This window comes from Sceloporus undulatus, chromosome 4 (assembly GCF_019175285.1).
Source record: "Sceloporus undulatus isolate JIND9_A2432 ecotype Alabama chromosome 4, SceUnd_v1.1, whole genome shotgun sequence".
In the NCBI taxonomy this organism is placed as follows: Eukaryota; Metazoa; Chordata; class Lepidosauria; order Squamata; family Phrynosomatidae; genus Sceloporus; species Sceloporus undulatus.
The window spans coordinates 88,572,003-88,588,294 of record NC_056525.1 but is presented as its reverse complement, the minus strand read 5'-3'; the positions used below and the strand labels follow the sequence as shown (position 1 = coordinate 88,588,294).

General features: G+C 38.7%; 1 protein-coding gene across 2 annotated transcripts in view; it reads left to right on the top strand.

Moving 5' to 3' along the window:
• The window catches only part of KANK4 (KN motif and ankyrin repeat domains 4), a 68,632-nt gene that overhangs the window by 9,115 nt on the left and 43,225 nt on the right, over positions 1–16,292 (top strand). Inside the window, exon 1 of one of the 2 annotated variants that reach the window (XM_042461305.1) lies at positions 9,170–9,191. The exons of the other annotated variant lie outside the window; for it this stretch is intronic. The gene's annotated coding sequence lies outside the window, so the exon portion shown is untranslated. Of the gene's footprint in view, positions 1–9,169; positions 9,192–16,292 lie in introns of those variants that run through there. 2 annotated transcript variants of the gene reach the window in all.

Here is a 16,292-nt window from a genome sequence, read left to right as displayed (position 1 = left end):
CCTTTATTTATGAAGCACTGTAAATTTACACAGCGCTGTACATGCAATCTTTTTAGTTAGACGGTTCCCTGCCCTCGGGCTTACAATCTAAAAAGACATGACACAGAAGGGGAAGGGAGTGGTGGAGGAAAAGGGTAAGTGGTCCAGCAGTTCCTCCACCTCCAAGGCCTGGACCAAGGCAGATGGACCGGCGGGAGGGCTTGGCTTCATAATGGATGGTTAATCATTTTCCAGGGGAAATACATACTCTCAAGTAGGATAATGATTGACATTAAGATTGACATGGAAAAAAGAAAACTGTAACAAACCTGTGTGACTTTTTAGAGAAATATTTTCTAATGTGATGATGCACCGAGGCTCTGTTTAAAATTTTCTGTTTGAAAAACTGGATTATATGAAATTGAGCGCATTCATTACTTTCATCAATCCATGGTAACAAGCATTTATTGTCAAAAGACAGTTTTTAAGCTCTGGCAAAGGATTTTTTTTCTTTGTTCTATTTGTTGATCATTGTTTTTTATGTAGCCAATATATATCTAGTCATATGCATAGTTGCTTTCATTGCTGTTGATGTGTGCCTTCAATACATCGGGACTAATGGTGACCCTATCATGGGGTTTTCTCAGCAAGATTTCAGAGGAGGTTCGCCACTGCTTTGACCTGAGGCTGAAAGCATGTGACTTTCCCAAGGTCACCCAGTGGGTTTCATGGCCAAGTGGGAATCGAACCCTGGCCTCCAGAATTACAGTGCAACACTCAAACTACTACGTCACACTGGCTTTCTCTATAGTTCCTCTTATTCTTAAATATTTTTCCACACCATTGCTAAACTGTTTTAATTGTTCATACAATTGGGAGAGTTTATAATCAATTTCTCTGGTGTTTTCTGGTGTTTTCTCTCTCCTTTTATTCATTCATATATTCATCCATTAATTCTTCAGTCACCTTCTAAAAGTGTCAGTAATGAGATCCATTAAATCGAAAGTGCACTTTTGCATACGCTTAATTCTCTAAAGCAACACTCTTTTTTCCTTGTCAGCTAATTTCCTTTCCAATTAAGGCATGATACCACAGTTGCTTTGATGCTTGATTTTTCTTCAAAAGCAAAACAACTGTCCTTTTAAGTAGCCTTATAAGCCATATATCATGCTTGTATCCAAAATAATCAATGTTGTTGTTTTTGTTCTATTTAGGTTTTTTTTTTAAACCTCCATCTCTTGCTGATATTTGTTCATCAGCATTTTGGTCACAGGACAGGAAAATATCTATTGGTGATTTGAACACAGGTAGAGAGTAAGCAAAGCACGTTCTTAAGTGGAAATCTGCACTTTGCAAAATTGCTTATAAAATTTCCATCCCAAAACAACTAGGCTATTAATCATCATGAAATATGTAGGACAAGCTAAAGACTAGGTACTTAATTCTGGTCACAAGTTACTCTAAAATCAGTGTAATGCTTCTGGGTTAAGTGGCTTAAATGGAGTAATGCTGGTGTTAAAATGCTGATAGATGAAAAGTGTCTGGTTTCTCAAAAACATAATAAATTATGTGTGTATTAAATGAAGCACAAAACTCCTCTCTTATTTGAAGATGTTTACAGGTTTAGGAATTTTTGTCTGTGGAGACATTTTCAGACATGACCAAGTTGATTGGCTTGAAACATTGAGACAGGAGAAAGGAGATGGGCTCACCCTTTCCATCATAGCACAAATGCTTCTGCCATATTATAGATGACTAAGGGAGCATTCATACTCATTTTATTTTGTCCCGAGGAGATGCAGATCGCCACACTGATGCATATTGGGTTTGTTGTTCCCATTTTGTTTTGGGTTCGTGAATCTCTTCGAGTCATTGTAACCCCTTTGTTATTCACACATGTCATCGTTTCAGGATAAAATGTCACTGCCTCCATTCCCTTGAATGATACAAAGCAATCTGAATTGATTCAGAAGCTTATTCACACTTCTGAAGATGTGGATCGATGTGTGTCTTTCAGGAAAACCTGGGGGGGGGGGGGGGAACTGGTATTGAATATAATGGATTAAGTGGTCTTTTTGCCGCCACTCCGCACCCAACCAAAGAATGTATCGAGTGCATTCAGGACATGTATGAACAACAAGGATTCAACCTGGATTATTTTTGTAGTGTGAATTTCTTTCCTTTCTGTCTTAAACTGTACTCTCCCCAACATGCACAGTACCAATAGGCACAGTAAGAATAGCAGTGAAACTGTCCTTCTGAAAAAAGCCAGAACCCAATTTTAAGAAGAAATTCTGCAATGTGAAATGGATGAGGGTAGAAACCCATCTCTTACAAATCTATCAGATGGTCAATGCGCAATGACCATTAGAATAATAGAGGCCTAGAGTTGGAAAAGATCACAAGGGCCATCCACTCTACATAGGAAGACACAGTCAAAGCACTTCCAACAAATGGCCATCCAGCCTCTGTTTAAAAGGCTCCAAAGGGGACTCCACCATACTCTGAGGGGGTGAGTTCCACTATCAAACAGCTTTTACCATCAGGAAGTTTTTACTAGAGTGTAGATGGAAAGCTTATGCTACAAACCTCTTTCTCTCAGTCCCAAAAGTACTACAAAATCACTTTTCATACTGGATTACCAGATAATTGTAGAATTAGCTGCATCTGAGCTTCATCATTGTGTGCTTGAAGCCACCACATGCATCTCTCTTTGCTGGAGAAGGTATAGGAATATAGTAACATTTTTTCAATTATTATTAGCACGTGAACCCTTGTGGCAGAGTATTGGAGAAGGGTATTAGATTTTGTTGTTCCAGCCACTTATCCTTCTACTATGTCCTATTGAAAAAAAACATTGATTACTTAAACAGGTGCAAATAAGAACTTACAGTATCAAACACTTATTTGAGCTCTTCTAAAAGCAATGGATATGGACGTTGCTAGGAAGCAGAAGGTCCTAAAAGGTCTGAATATTGATTAATGGTGGAGCAGCGTATGGTAGGATGCTTTGATAGAGAAACTGACCTACATTAAAACTGGGCAAGAAACTGGGCAAGAGGATACATGAGTTTCTTTTATTTAATTTATTAATGAAAAGCAAGAATTAAATAAAATCCCAGTTTCACAGTAGGAATTTTTGCAGGTTGCTTTCTGTGTGTTTTACCTGTTGTGCCTATGGGTTTTTTTAAAAATATATTAATCTGTCAAAACCCTGAAGGCACTGGGGGTATTTCTTAGAATAACTTACTGTCCTATTTTTGTATATATTATAGAAATGTAGGTCAGTTTACTGCTGGAGAGCCAAGGGGAATACTTCTTTTTGCCATTGTTAATATGGTATTGTTATCTTGAAATTGGTTGCCCAGAACATGTTTATTGGAAAACACCCATTCAAAAATGTATGTCTTACTCTTCTAGTATTTACATAACACTTAGGACAGCTTACAGCAGTTAACATTGACAATAAACACAAGGGAATGTAATAAAATATAAAATGTACAATAGGTTAATTATGCTAATGGAATTGTTAGTAACATTTATAAGCAGATACTCTCTTGAGCATGAATGTCATGCCCAGACAATGAAGGACAGTCAAGAGGTGCATCTACACTGTAGAAATAATGCAGTTTGACACATCTTTAACTGCCATGGCTCCATCCTACAGAATCCTGGGATTTGTAGGTTTGTAAAGCACCAGCGCTCTTTGTCAGAGAAAGCTAAAGACTGTGTAAAACAGCAAATCCCAGGATTTGATAGGATGGAGTTATAGCTCTTAAAATGGTGTCAAACTGCATTATTTCTACAGTGTAGATGCACCCAAAGAAGTGATTGGTGTATTGGCTTAGCTTACTGGGGGAAGGATTTCCAGAGTTTAGTTGTGTCCACCAAGAGGATCCTTTCCCTTGTTTCTAAGACCTGCGCCTGCATCATAACTACAACACAGATAAGAACCTCTCTGACGGATCTTAAGAGTGTGGGCAGGCTGGTATCTTAGGTGTAAATCATTTAAGGCTTTAAAAGTCATTGCTAGGAAACAAGCTGATAACCAGTGCAGATTTTGCAGGACAGGTATAACAGAATCCTGTGAAGAGTGGTGGATGGGGGGATCTGATGTCAACAAGGCAGTAGACATGCTACTGAGGTTTAGTCTAAGCTTCACAGGGGTCATCCTATTTGGTGCATAGAGATCAGAACTTTGGACAGCTAGTTTAAAGCTCAGACTACAGGTGCGTCAACACTGAAGAAATAATGCAGTTTGACACCACTGTAAGTGCTATAGCACCGTCCCATGCAATTCTGGGGTTTGTAATTTATACAGTCTTTAGTCTTCTCTGCCAGAATGTGGGTGCCTCACCAAACTACAGATCCTGGGATCTGTAGGATGGAACCATGGCAGTTTAAAGTGATGTCAAACTTCATTATTTCTACAGTGTAGATGCACTCCAAAACTCAGAGTGAATTAACTGCCTCACTGACATGGAAACTGTCATTTGCTACTGCCTGTGAGCAAGTGCCCACCAGTATTCTCCCTGCTGTAATCTGTACCAAGTGCAGCTTGTGAAACCTTACTATGAAGACATGTTGTAGCAGGGACGCAGCCAAGGGGGGGTGTTCTTGGGGTCCGGACCCCCCCTTCCATTAGAAAAATGAATGGTGTGTGCTGCTGCGCCGCTGCACTCAAGCCCCATTATAATGGTGGCACTTAGTCTGGACCTCCACCTTCCTAAAATCCTAGCTACGTCCCTGTTTGTAGTAATCCAATCTAGATGTATCTAAGACATGACTGAGCTCACTAGGAATAGTCTCAGTTGGCATAAGCAGGAGAACTGAACTCTGTCTGTAGCCACCATCCAAGCATCCAGGTGCAAGCCTGAATGCAGTGACACATCCAGAAGTTTTATATTTATTACAGCTACCATTTCCCCTCTTTCTGTAATGTAGAGGTTCTCCTGCACCATCAGTTTAGTATGAACAAAATAGCACATTGTCTAATTTTGCAAAAACGTAATTCTCTGAGTATTTGGCATGTGGACATTCCATGGGAGATCTTGACCTTCATTCTAGGATACACATTTCTGAAACTGCAAGCCCATTTGGGGAAGGCAGGCTTCCCTTTTGACTTATGTCCAAATTCTTATCCCAGAGTAGTCAATGGGACCTTTGTCACTGACTTCAGTGAGTTAATGATTTACTCCTTAGAAAATGCCTTTCTTTTTCTATCGGGCTGTTGGGATATGTTTTAAAAGATGCAGTGAAATGGAAGGGATCATTCAAACTATATGATAATAGGAGGTATATTTGGAGGGAAAAGTCTTCTTTAAAAGCAAGCAAACAAAAATAAGCAACGTTTTCATGAAACACTTCCACCTAAAAAATGTAAGAAGGGATGCATATGCCTGAGAAGTAATCTGCTTAGGAGAATTTCTGATGAAGCTTTATCTATTAAAATAAATTAGGATTTTTAGGCTCAATGAATATCCATTTGTGCCATCTTGTTGAATGGCTATTTAACTGCTTAGGGAGTCAGACTCTTTGGAAGGCTTGCCAATAATCTTGAAAGTAATTGAGTGTGTGTTCAGTAATTATTAATTACACAATTGCCAGATTTGTTTGCATGAATGAGTTTACACATATCCAGATCTGGTAAAGTCTCTAAGCACCTTACCAGTTCAAACTAAAATACAACCAAACCCACAATGACTGAGGTTTAAAAATTGCCCTGTGTTTAAATGTAGCTGACTAATCCAAAACATACAATCCTTTCTGTGTTACAGCTGCACAGGATGAAGAGGGGTACGGAAGACGTACAGGCCATAGCAGGCCACTACAACCAGTTTCATTCCTTGCAAATCACTTGCTGTCCCCTTTTCAGAGTTTCTTATGATCTAGGGTAGGAGTGGGCCACCAAATATGGTTGGACTGCAATTCCCATTATCCCTCATCACCGAATATGCTGGCTAAGGCTGCGGTATTCAAATCCTTACAATATCTGGGTGACCCCATGATTCCCACCCTGATTTAATGTCTTCACAAAGGGCAAAAGAAGACACAGATTGGCATAAAATGTATGCAAGCAGAGCAGGGTAGCAGGAGTATAGATAGAAGAGGCAAAAATGGGGGGGGGGAATGCTTCCCCAAATAAGAATACTGTTCCTCATGAAATTTTCCATCAAATTTTTGAAACTGCAGAGTAGGGCATTGAAAATTGTTCACACCTAGAACTCGTACATTTGCTGTGTTTGCATTCCCTTGGTTACTTTGTCCCTTTCCTTTGGACACCTGGATTCTATTTCTAGATGCTCAACTGAAGTCTGAAGTTACTGCAATACTAGAAATTTGGATACTGAAGGGAAATTGCATTTTTTGGGGGGAAAGAACTCTCATTTCAAGAGGAATGTCCACATTTTGTCCTCCCCCACAGCTATACCCTTGAGGGGTGGGCATACTGCTCTCACCTGTTTTTTGGTAGGCCCCAGAACTCCTGTATATTGCTCCCAACTGCTGCTAGAATGTTTTTATATTTTATTTTTAGAGAGGCAAAATAAGGAGAATTGTGCTCCTGGAACTGTGCAGGAAGATCTTCTCTAAAGCAAAGCGTGGTTTTGGTTGGCTGACATAGCAGTTTTGAATTGCTTTTTTTTTAATGTCGTTGTGAGTTTCTGACAACTAAAGGTTTATCTCCACTCCCATTTTTTGGGCTTGGGTGACTAGAGCTGCTGCCACAATGAAGAATTAATGCTGTTTGACACTGCTTTAACTGCCGTGGCATGCTATGGAAACTTGGGATTTGTAGTTTGTTTTGGCACCAGAGCTCCCTGACAGAAAGCTAAATCTCTCACAAATCCCAGCAATCCATAGCATTGAGTCATGGCAGTTAAAATACTGTTAGACTGCAACCCTAACTTACTGTACCATTCAAATCAAAAATAATAATAATAATAATAATAATTTATTTGTAACCGCCCGAATATCCGCCCGCTGCAACCAATCCGGGGCGGTTACAACATAAATATAAAATTGACATTAAAAACACTTTATCCCTCCCTCCCTTAAGACAGTATTAAATAGTATAACATATTAAAAATACAATATCAAGGATAAAAACAGCAATTAAAACTAAAAACCCTGATATCCCTCTGTTGATCCTCAACCATCTCTAAGATGGGGCCACGGGAGGAATGAGGGAATCAGGGAACCTGGGAACATCTAGTCTAGCAAGTCTAACAAATGAGGGACACAAAAAACACACTTTTCTAAGCAGCACTCTCATCCTGAGATTCTTCACCCTGAGAACCAAGCATTGATCACAGATCCTGGGATCTGGGAATGCTAAGGGTGTCTCCTGCAGCAGGTCCAGGGGAGAACAAAACTGGCCCATGTAGAAGTTGCCCACCCTGGCAAATATGCAGAGGCAAATACAGAGTTTGAATTAAGGATGGGTAATTTGTGACTCTCCAGATATTGTTGGACTGCAATTCTCATCAGTCCTACCTTGCATAGCCAGAAAATCCTAATTAAAACTATCTGTTGTTGGAAATGTTGGGACCTATGCACATATACCTGCTCCTTAGTTTATTCTCCATGTAGTTGGTGGGATATCTCCAGGTCCTGTATCTCCTGTCGTAGGTTTCTTCATCTACAAAACAGGCTTCCACTCAAGTGGAGGCTATCTGAAGGACTGTATCTTTCTATATGAATCTGCCCAAACTCCAAGAACCTTTGAGGAGCCACTTCTCTCAGCTTCACAGGCTTGTTTGGTGAGAACACAGGAGAGGGCCTTCTCTGTAGCTGCTCCTACACTCTGGACCTTTTTCTCCCCCTAGGGAAGCCAAGCTGGCTCTTTGACCATCAACTGAAGACTGTTCTTTTTCAGCAAGTGTTTGGGAACTGATTGTTTTATATAATTTTTTTTCTGTTATAGTGCTGTATCATTTTAATCTATGTTTTTAAACTGATGTTTTGTATGGTTTTAATAGACAATTTAATTTTTTTTTAGTCTTAAAGTTTTGTACGTTTTTAGCTATATGCAATTTTATTTGTATCTCTCCTTATTCTGCAAGTCACCTTGAGTCCCACTTTTGGGAAGAAGGCAGGATATAAATAAAGGGATGGAGTGACTGGACAGCCCTGAAAATAGAGAATGTTTTCAAATAGAGGATCATCTTCCGTAGGACATCCTAGGACATGCCCTAAAGTAGGACATCTGGCTACTCTGTCATGATTAGACTGCAAACCATTTCCTTGTCTTTCTTGTTGTCTTCTGCAAGTGGCTGTGAATCTAGGGTTTTTCCATATCTCAGTTTGCAAAAAGGCCAGTGTTCAAAATTATACTTCATTTTTTCTCACAAAGATGTGAAACTATCTTGCATGAATTGCTTATTGGTTATATGAAGATTTCTTTCTAAAACTTCACTGCTTTAATATTCTTAATTTTATTTTGTTGTACCTTACAAGGAAAGTTTCAAAAAACCTTTATTCTAGAATCAAGCTTAGCTGTAGGTATAAGTCAAAGGAACATCCAAACAGCCCCAAGTCAAATCTACTCAGAATTCCATATGGATAGTTGCACATAGATTCACTGGTGTTTTTGTCTGGTACCTTTTTAAAAATTATACAAATAAAAAGGCATCTTTGGCAAAGGAAGACTGTTTCACACATTGACAGAGTGCGAAGCCTTCATTTTTGAATTCTGTCTGAATTTTCTTTTGCCTCATTTTATCTCTTCAATTGCTTTCTAACAAGATTTCATGCTGTGCCTGGCAAAGCACGGAGTTCATGTGTGTTGGAGCATTCTCTAATTTAGGAACCCTCCTACAATGCATAGAGTTTCATTAAAAGCATAGGGTTTAGCTGAGAAAGTAGAAGTGGTGTATTAACCTTATATGGCAGAAAAGAGGAATAATGGCACATGGAGTTCTCCATATTTATTTATTTATTATTTAAGTGTGACAGCTTTTTGGCTCTGCCAGCAGGTTTATGATGTGCTTTGCAATGATTGCACAACTTTGAACATTGGTCACAGTGATAAGCAAAGGAGAATGGTTTAAGAAGAAAAATGTAGGACAATTAAAAAAAATTTTTTTTTTACAACTAACAGAATCTATGGACTGATGCAAGAAACTAAAACGGAAGAGGAAATGGGGATAGTGAGAACATTAAAGCATTCCATTTTGACCTGCCTATGAACCCCTGGAACAAATACTGCATTCGTAAGTGTTCTTAGGAGAGAGTGAATCCATGTAGAGCTTATTTCTAAATAAAGGGAGAAAGTTTAATTGAACTCAGTACAACTTCCAGGTAAAAAAATATGCATAGAATTGTTCTGTGACAGCACAATTCTATGCATTTTCATCAGAATTATGTCTTATAGTCTTATAGTGTCCAGTGGCAACTAGCTATCTTCGTGGTATGTAGAAATGCAGCTTTGGCCTTCCAGATGTTGATAACCTACTGCTCCCATCAGTACTCACAATTGATTATGCTGACATTGGCTGATGCTCAGTCCTTGTGTGTTACCTAGCTCCAAGTTAACAGACTTAAATAATGAACATACTCTAAGCTTAGACAGGATTTTGGACTACCACACCCAGAATGTCCACACTAGATGGAGGATCCTGGGAGTTGCTGTCCAAAAAGTAACTTTTCTAAGTGTAAACATATTTCATTTTCCATTCCTCCAGCTACTGTTGCTCAATTTGAGGCATGATCATTCATGATGATAAAGCACCAACTGCTTCCTTTTTCTTAGCAAGTATTTGTCTTACTAAGGGCCACAAGGTAGGGATGTTATAGTAACTCAAATCAGAAGTTATTTCTAAAAATACCTTAGATATTTACAGCAAATAATTATAAGCTCTAAATGTTAAGAGCGCCATTTGCTGCTTCACTTGTTTTGTGCCTTTCCACAGTTCATGGTTTCTCAAACCATTCATGTTTGAGAAACACTTAGAACCAGGAGAAAGAAACAAAGCGATTAAGGTGCATTGAATGAAGTGCACTGGGGAACACAGTTCTGCACCAAAGGATTTCCTTCATATTCCTGAATATCTGATAGCAGTGACTGTTTTTTTTTTTAATGCTCTGGTATTATTGTAGATAAGAAAGCCAGCATGTTGTATTGAACTAGGACTTTTGGACACCAGGGTTGGAATCCCAGCTCAGCCATGGAAACCCACTGGCTGATCTTGGGCAAGTCACACTTTCCAAGTCTCAAAGGAAGGCATTGTCAAAACCCCTCTGACAAATCTTGCCAAGAAAACCTCATGAGCCCTAGGGTCACCATAAGTCAGAAATGATTTGAAGACTCTTGTCAACCTACTGTCCCATCATTTACAGCTTTGATAAGATGTTGTGTAAGAGGCCTTAGTGCAACTTGAACTATCATTACAGTTCTCTGCTGTAGGCTTCATCCCTATAATCCTCTCTGTTAGCATCCTTATTTACTCTTTTTTGACCTTTTATTTTCTGCTTCATTGTGTTCAATTCTTGTTTATGTATTTCTTGTTACCTTAATGGTTACATGTTACATTTGGAATATTTAATGTGAATTTTTTTTAAAAAAAGAAATGACTTGAAGGCACACTATAACAACAGATATTGGTATCCTTCTCAAGATGCTTTGTATTCCAACTTGTATAAAGGGGGAAATGATGATGATGATGATGATGATGTCATGGTGCTGAAGCAGAGCTAATATGATTTGAAGGGTAAGAAATGCATTCTCCATGTAGTTATATGCACTGCTTATTAAAACAGTATGAGCTAGTCATGGTTGGAGCTCGAGTTTCTACAGTCTACCCTGGCAAGCATAGTAGAAGTCTTCCAGTACAAAGACCTATCTTTTCTTTAATCTCGTTCCAGTGATGATCATTGCCTTTCAATTTGTGCTGGGTTGTAGCAGCTGAGCTGTATAGGGCAGCTGTATAGGCAAGGAGCTGTATAGGGCAGAGAGGAAGCTGAGGGCTATCCTAAGAGTTACTGGAATCCTCTCATTTCCTATTCCTGACACCAGTAAAGTACTGTTGCATAGAGGTGGAGATTGAAATACTGTACAGAGTTTAAAGATAATGGCTGGTGGAGAGATTTATGGGTCTGTCTCACTTGGGACTTCATCAAAGATAATTCTTTGAAATTACCATATACACTCATCCCTCCATATTTGCGACTTCGATATTTGCGGATTTGATTATTCACGAATTTGATTAATATGTTCTCTCTAGGAATATCTAGGCATTTGTAGTTCTTTCAGTGCAGTTCTATGATCAGTTCTGTTGGATGTTGATCACAGAGTTGCACTGGGGCATTCAGAGATTCCTAGAGAGGTGTCCTCTCATGTAAAAACATGGTATTTTTGTTATTTGCGGTTTTTCCATATTCATGGGGGTCTTGTGACCCTAACCCTAGTGAATATGGAGGAACAAGTTTATACTGTACTTAACTATAAGTTGACCTCATGTATAAGTTGAGGGCAGGTTTTGGGACCAAAATTATGGATTTTGATATGACCCATGTATAAATCGAGGGTAAAATTAAAGGGCATCTAACAAAGAATGTAAAGGACGAAGCAAAGGAAAACAAAATTCCAGCAAGCATAACTGTTTGTGCTCATACTAAAGTCTGAATAGTGAGAAAATAGAGGGGGTTCAATGATTGTAAGTGACACTCTTGCCTTTCACCAGGGGCTGGTTCCTTTTTTAAAATGAGAGTTAAAGTACAATATCTACATTGACCCATGGATAAGTCGACTTAGGTTTCTTGGATCAATTTTTGACCTACATTTCTAGACGTATACATGGGTATATACAGTAAACACTAAGGCTGATGTGCATTTAGTTTTGCATACAATAATAATTATGTTTCTATTGGCAAACTTTTGGCCAAAGTTGTTAAGCCTGATTAGTGACCATGGATGGCCACAGCTTCATATCCTCAATATGAAACATCATAATGTTGGGAAAAACACACAGTACCCAAAATCAAACAGAAGCAAATCTCTCTGAAATATCAATGGCAATATCACTGCCTGCAGAAACAAGAAAAAATAAATTCTGAAGATATTGGTTGGAATCTTGTTGGCGCCTTATGCATGTATAAGTCCTCGTACTGAAGAAGGTGGACATTTTTGTCCAAGGCAGAATGCTTGCTTTTAATTCTAGGTTGTGGAAGAAGAGTTGTTCATGCAGCATCATTGTGCATGCAGATGTGCCTTGTGTATGCAGGCTGTTGGAAGCCGTGCATTTTGTGTGCATGGATTTACATTTACTGGTACCTTTGGTTGTGTATTTGATTGCACATTTGGTGTCTTGGTTCAGTTGTACAATGTTGCCATTGAACACAATGGTTGCATAGGAGAATTAACACACAATTTCACATGTTGAGATTAACGATTTATATATGCTAGCCAGTCCTAATGTGTAACACTGCATGTGGGAATTTACACTAACCATTAACCAGCCCTGATGTCAGATCTCAGCCAATTTCATTACTGTTCATTATAGTGAGTGATCTGATTCTGTGGGTTTCTCTAGAGCAGTGAACCAAATAAGCCATGCCTTATAGATGTCTCTCAGATGAATTATTGTTTAACTAAACAGTCAGTTGAGCTTAATTCTTTATGTTGGTGGAATCAAAAGATTCTACTAGCCATGCCATCAATATCGATTATGTGTTGACCATATTCTCTCAGCTCATCTTACTTTTCTACAATAATGATTTGAATTAGCTCTGCAAAATGTAGCATCATAAATGAAGGGGGTTCGTAAATAATTTTTTTCTGTGCAACTGGAAATGGCAAAATATTACAAAATTTAAGGATTTACATTTTAAATAGAATCACCAATGTATGTAGCATTTTAAAATACTCATCAGGCTGTTTTCTGTAACAATATTCGAGGACTTTACTTCTTCCAAGATGAAAGCTTGTCCAGTGCATAATTTCTGTCAGGTATCATTTGAGTTCTCTCTTTTGCATCACTAATTTTCCACATTGTACTTCACCTGACAGATTAAAAGCTCATTAAATGTGTTTCTGGATATATGAAAGTATATATAACAAACATCCCCCAAGAGGGCAAATTTATATCTGATGCATTGTTTTTACTGCTTTGGTGCTCTGTGATCATTTGGACCACCAACCTGGAACAGCCCCTTGGAGACTCTTTAAATAGGAAATTATAGATCACACACAGACAAGAGAAAGAGAATGGAATAAATGCTATTTTAAGAGAGAGGGGTGGGTTAATAGCATAGAGAAGACCCAAGGATCCATCTATGGCCACCTTGCCAAGAGAGGGATTTCTTAACTGGTTCATGTGCACAGCTATTTCAGAATCCTGCCCTTGAAGGGAATTTGTTGTATCAGCATCTGAATCCTACATGAGATAGGTGTGCTCAGCCCATCCTAAAGCTTGATATGACTTTTGGGTTAGAATAGGGTTGCCAAGTCTGGTTTTAATTATCAAGCATATGCACAGATGGTTTTTTATTTGATTTACCTCCTCTTTTTTTAAAAACAGCAACAGACACAATATTAAGGCTGTGAGCCACTTTAAATGTGCTTTAGTCCTTGGGGCTGGACCTTAAGCAAATGATGGGCACCCTTCTCTCTTCCATGGAGTGCTCAATGAGGGAGAAGGTTAAGACAGCATTAAATCAAGGAATTGGTATACATGAATAAGATGGTTAGGGGTTCATGAGGTTTTACTTCTGATATTTAATACTAGGTCTGATCATCTGCAGCAAAACATTTTTTCTCAAATAATTCTTTTGTCTCTTGTAAGAAGTCTGCAGCTCAGTGACTCATGCATCTCAATGGGATGGAAACGTTAAAGGAAGTCACTTGGGAATAAGCCTTGCTGAATTCGCTGTTAACATATTCCCAAACCGCCATATGGGATTGGAATGCTAATCATTGTTTTTTCACAGAAGCATTGAATCTTACAATTCGAAGGGACGACAAGGACCATCTAATCCACTTGCCATGCTGAAATACACAACTAAAGCGCTTCTGAAAATGCCCACCCATCCTATGTTTAAAGGTCTCTGAAGATGGAGAATCTATCACCCTCTGAGGCAATCTATTCCATTGTCAAACAACTCTTACAGTAAAACAGTTCTTCCTAATGTTTAGGTGGAATTGCTTGTAATTTGATTCCATTGTTTCTAGTCTCTGGAGCAGCAGAAAACAAGCTGGCTCCATCTTTTACATGGCATCCTTCAGATATTTAAATATAGTTATCATGTCACCTCTCAGTCCCCTCTTCTCCAGGCTAAACATACCCAGTTCTCTAAGACATTCCTCATAATGTTTAGTTTCCAGAACTTTGATCATCCTGGGTGCCCTTCTCAGCACATGTTTTAGCTTGTTGATATGCTTCCTGAACTGTGGTGCCCAGAACTGGACCCCTTATTTCAGGTGAGGTCTGTCTGCACAAAGCAGAATAGAGTGGCATTTATAGTTCCCTTGATTGGGCACTATGTTCCTATTGCTGCTGCCTAAAACTGCATTGGCTTTTTTGGTTGCTGCATTGCACTGTTAACTCAAATTTAGTTTGTGGTCTACTAAGACCATTAGATCATTGTTATATGTATTACTTTCAAGCCAGGTGTCACCCATACTATATTTGGGCATTTCATTTTTCCTGCCTAGATAGAGTACCTTACATTTATCCTTGTTGATTTTTTTTTTTTGGCCCAGTTCTCCAATCTGTCAAGGTCATTTTGAATTCTGCTCCTGTTTTCTGGGTTATTAGGTACCTTTCATAGGTACCAATTTCATAGTGTGTCTTAGGCAATGAATACTCAGAAGTGGTTTGGCTTGTTCCTCTGAAATAAAGCCTATAACTCCTGATATTTGTTGTCCATCTCCCATCAAAGTAGTAACCAGGACTGATCCTGCTTAGCTTCCAAGATCAGACAAGATCTGGTACTTTTACTGCATGCTTTATTCTATTTTTACCAGTTGAAGCACTGATTTCTTTTTGGATGAAGAAGGTATTAAACAGTTTAGCCTTCTTCTGTATCCTATTTTGCCATTTTGTCTACGCAGCGGTCCTATTATTTTTTCGTTCTTCCTCTTCCTTCAAACATAGTTAAAACTCTTTTTATTATTTTTAATCTCTCTAGAGAGCCTGATGTCATTTTGAACTTTAGATTTTCTGACTCTCCTCTTACCAATACTGGCTATTCATTTGTACTCCTCCTTTGTGGTTTCCCCCTTCTCTTTCTTATATATCTCCTTAATTCTTTTTATCTGGTTTAGCATCAGTCCAAAACTTCATGTGGACCTGGAGACTGTAGCAGATATCTTCATTTTTGTTTATACCATAGTATAGTATAGTATAGTATAGTATAGTATGGTACAGAGTGACCGCAAGGATTTCCGATTTGAATTGATGCGTATCCACATCGAATGAGAGGGTATTAATCTTTCCCTACTACCATTTTCCTGATCCAAATTTTTGATAAATAAAGAGTGAACTGAAGAGACCCTGATATATGAATAGATGTCTAAATGCAGCCTTTGTGACTGCCATTTCACCTCAAATGCCCCTTGACAGAAACGTGGAACATCTAACATATTCTGTTAGTTTAACAATTCCAGCCTTATCTATACCATGGGCAGTTATATTAGCTAATAAAAAAATCCTTTAATGAGATTTCCCTGCCAACAGTAAACCTCAAAACTGGCAGTTGACTTGAGTGTCTTTTTCAACTTGGGAACAATAGTTACGCTTTGACTATACTTGTTTATTCAATTTCTTCACACGAAAGCCCACTGCCAAATTTAAAGCCTTTTGTTCTACTTAAGTCTCAGCTCAGGAACATGTATGATTTCCTTCCCATTGTTGATCTAGTCTGCTTTAAGATTTAAGATAAAGAGAGCAGTAGCATAACACTCCTTTCTTCCTGCCAGCACTCAGAGTGTGGTTAAGATGGCCAAAGTTGTTAATGAGGAAGAGCACACAATCTAGGAAAGACTGCAGTAGTTTGCTTTGTCTGAGGCTACAGGAGAGGACAAGATTTGTTTCTTCCTCTACTATCTCCCTTGTTGGGTTAACTCCATCCAAACTAGTTTTGCACTTTGAACTCTGTTTGCAGCGAATGAGTTATGCTGAGGACGAAGGAAGAAAGTGGGAAGAAGACAGAAACTGGGACATTTTAAAAGCTCCTGAAAAAGTGGGATGATAGAAGATTAACCAGGACTGTCCATGCCAAATTGGAAGGTAGATTGATCTTGGGAAAAAGATTACTTTTTGTGACTACAACTCCCAGCTGGCACAATCAGTAGTGATGCTGGCTGAGAGATTCTT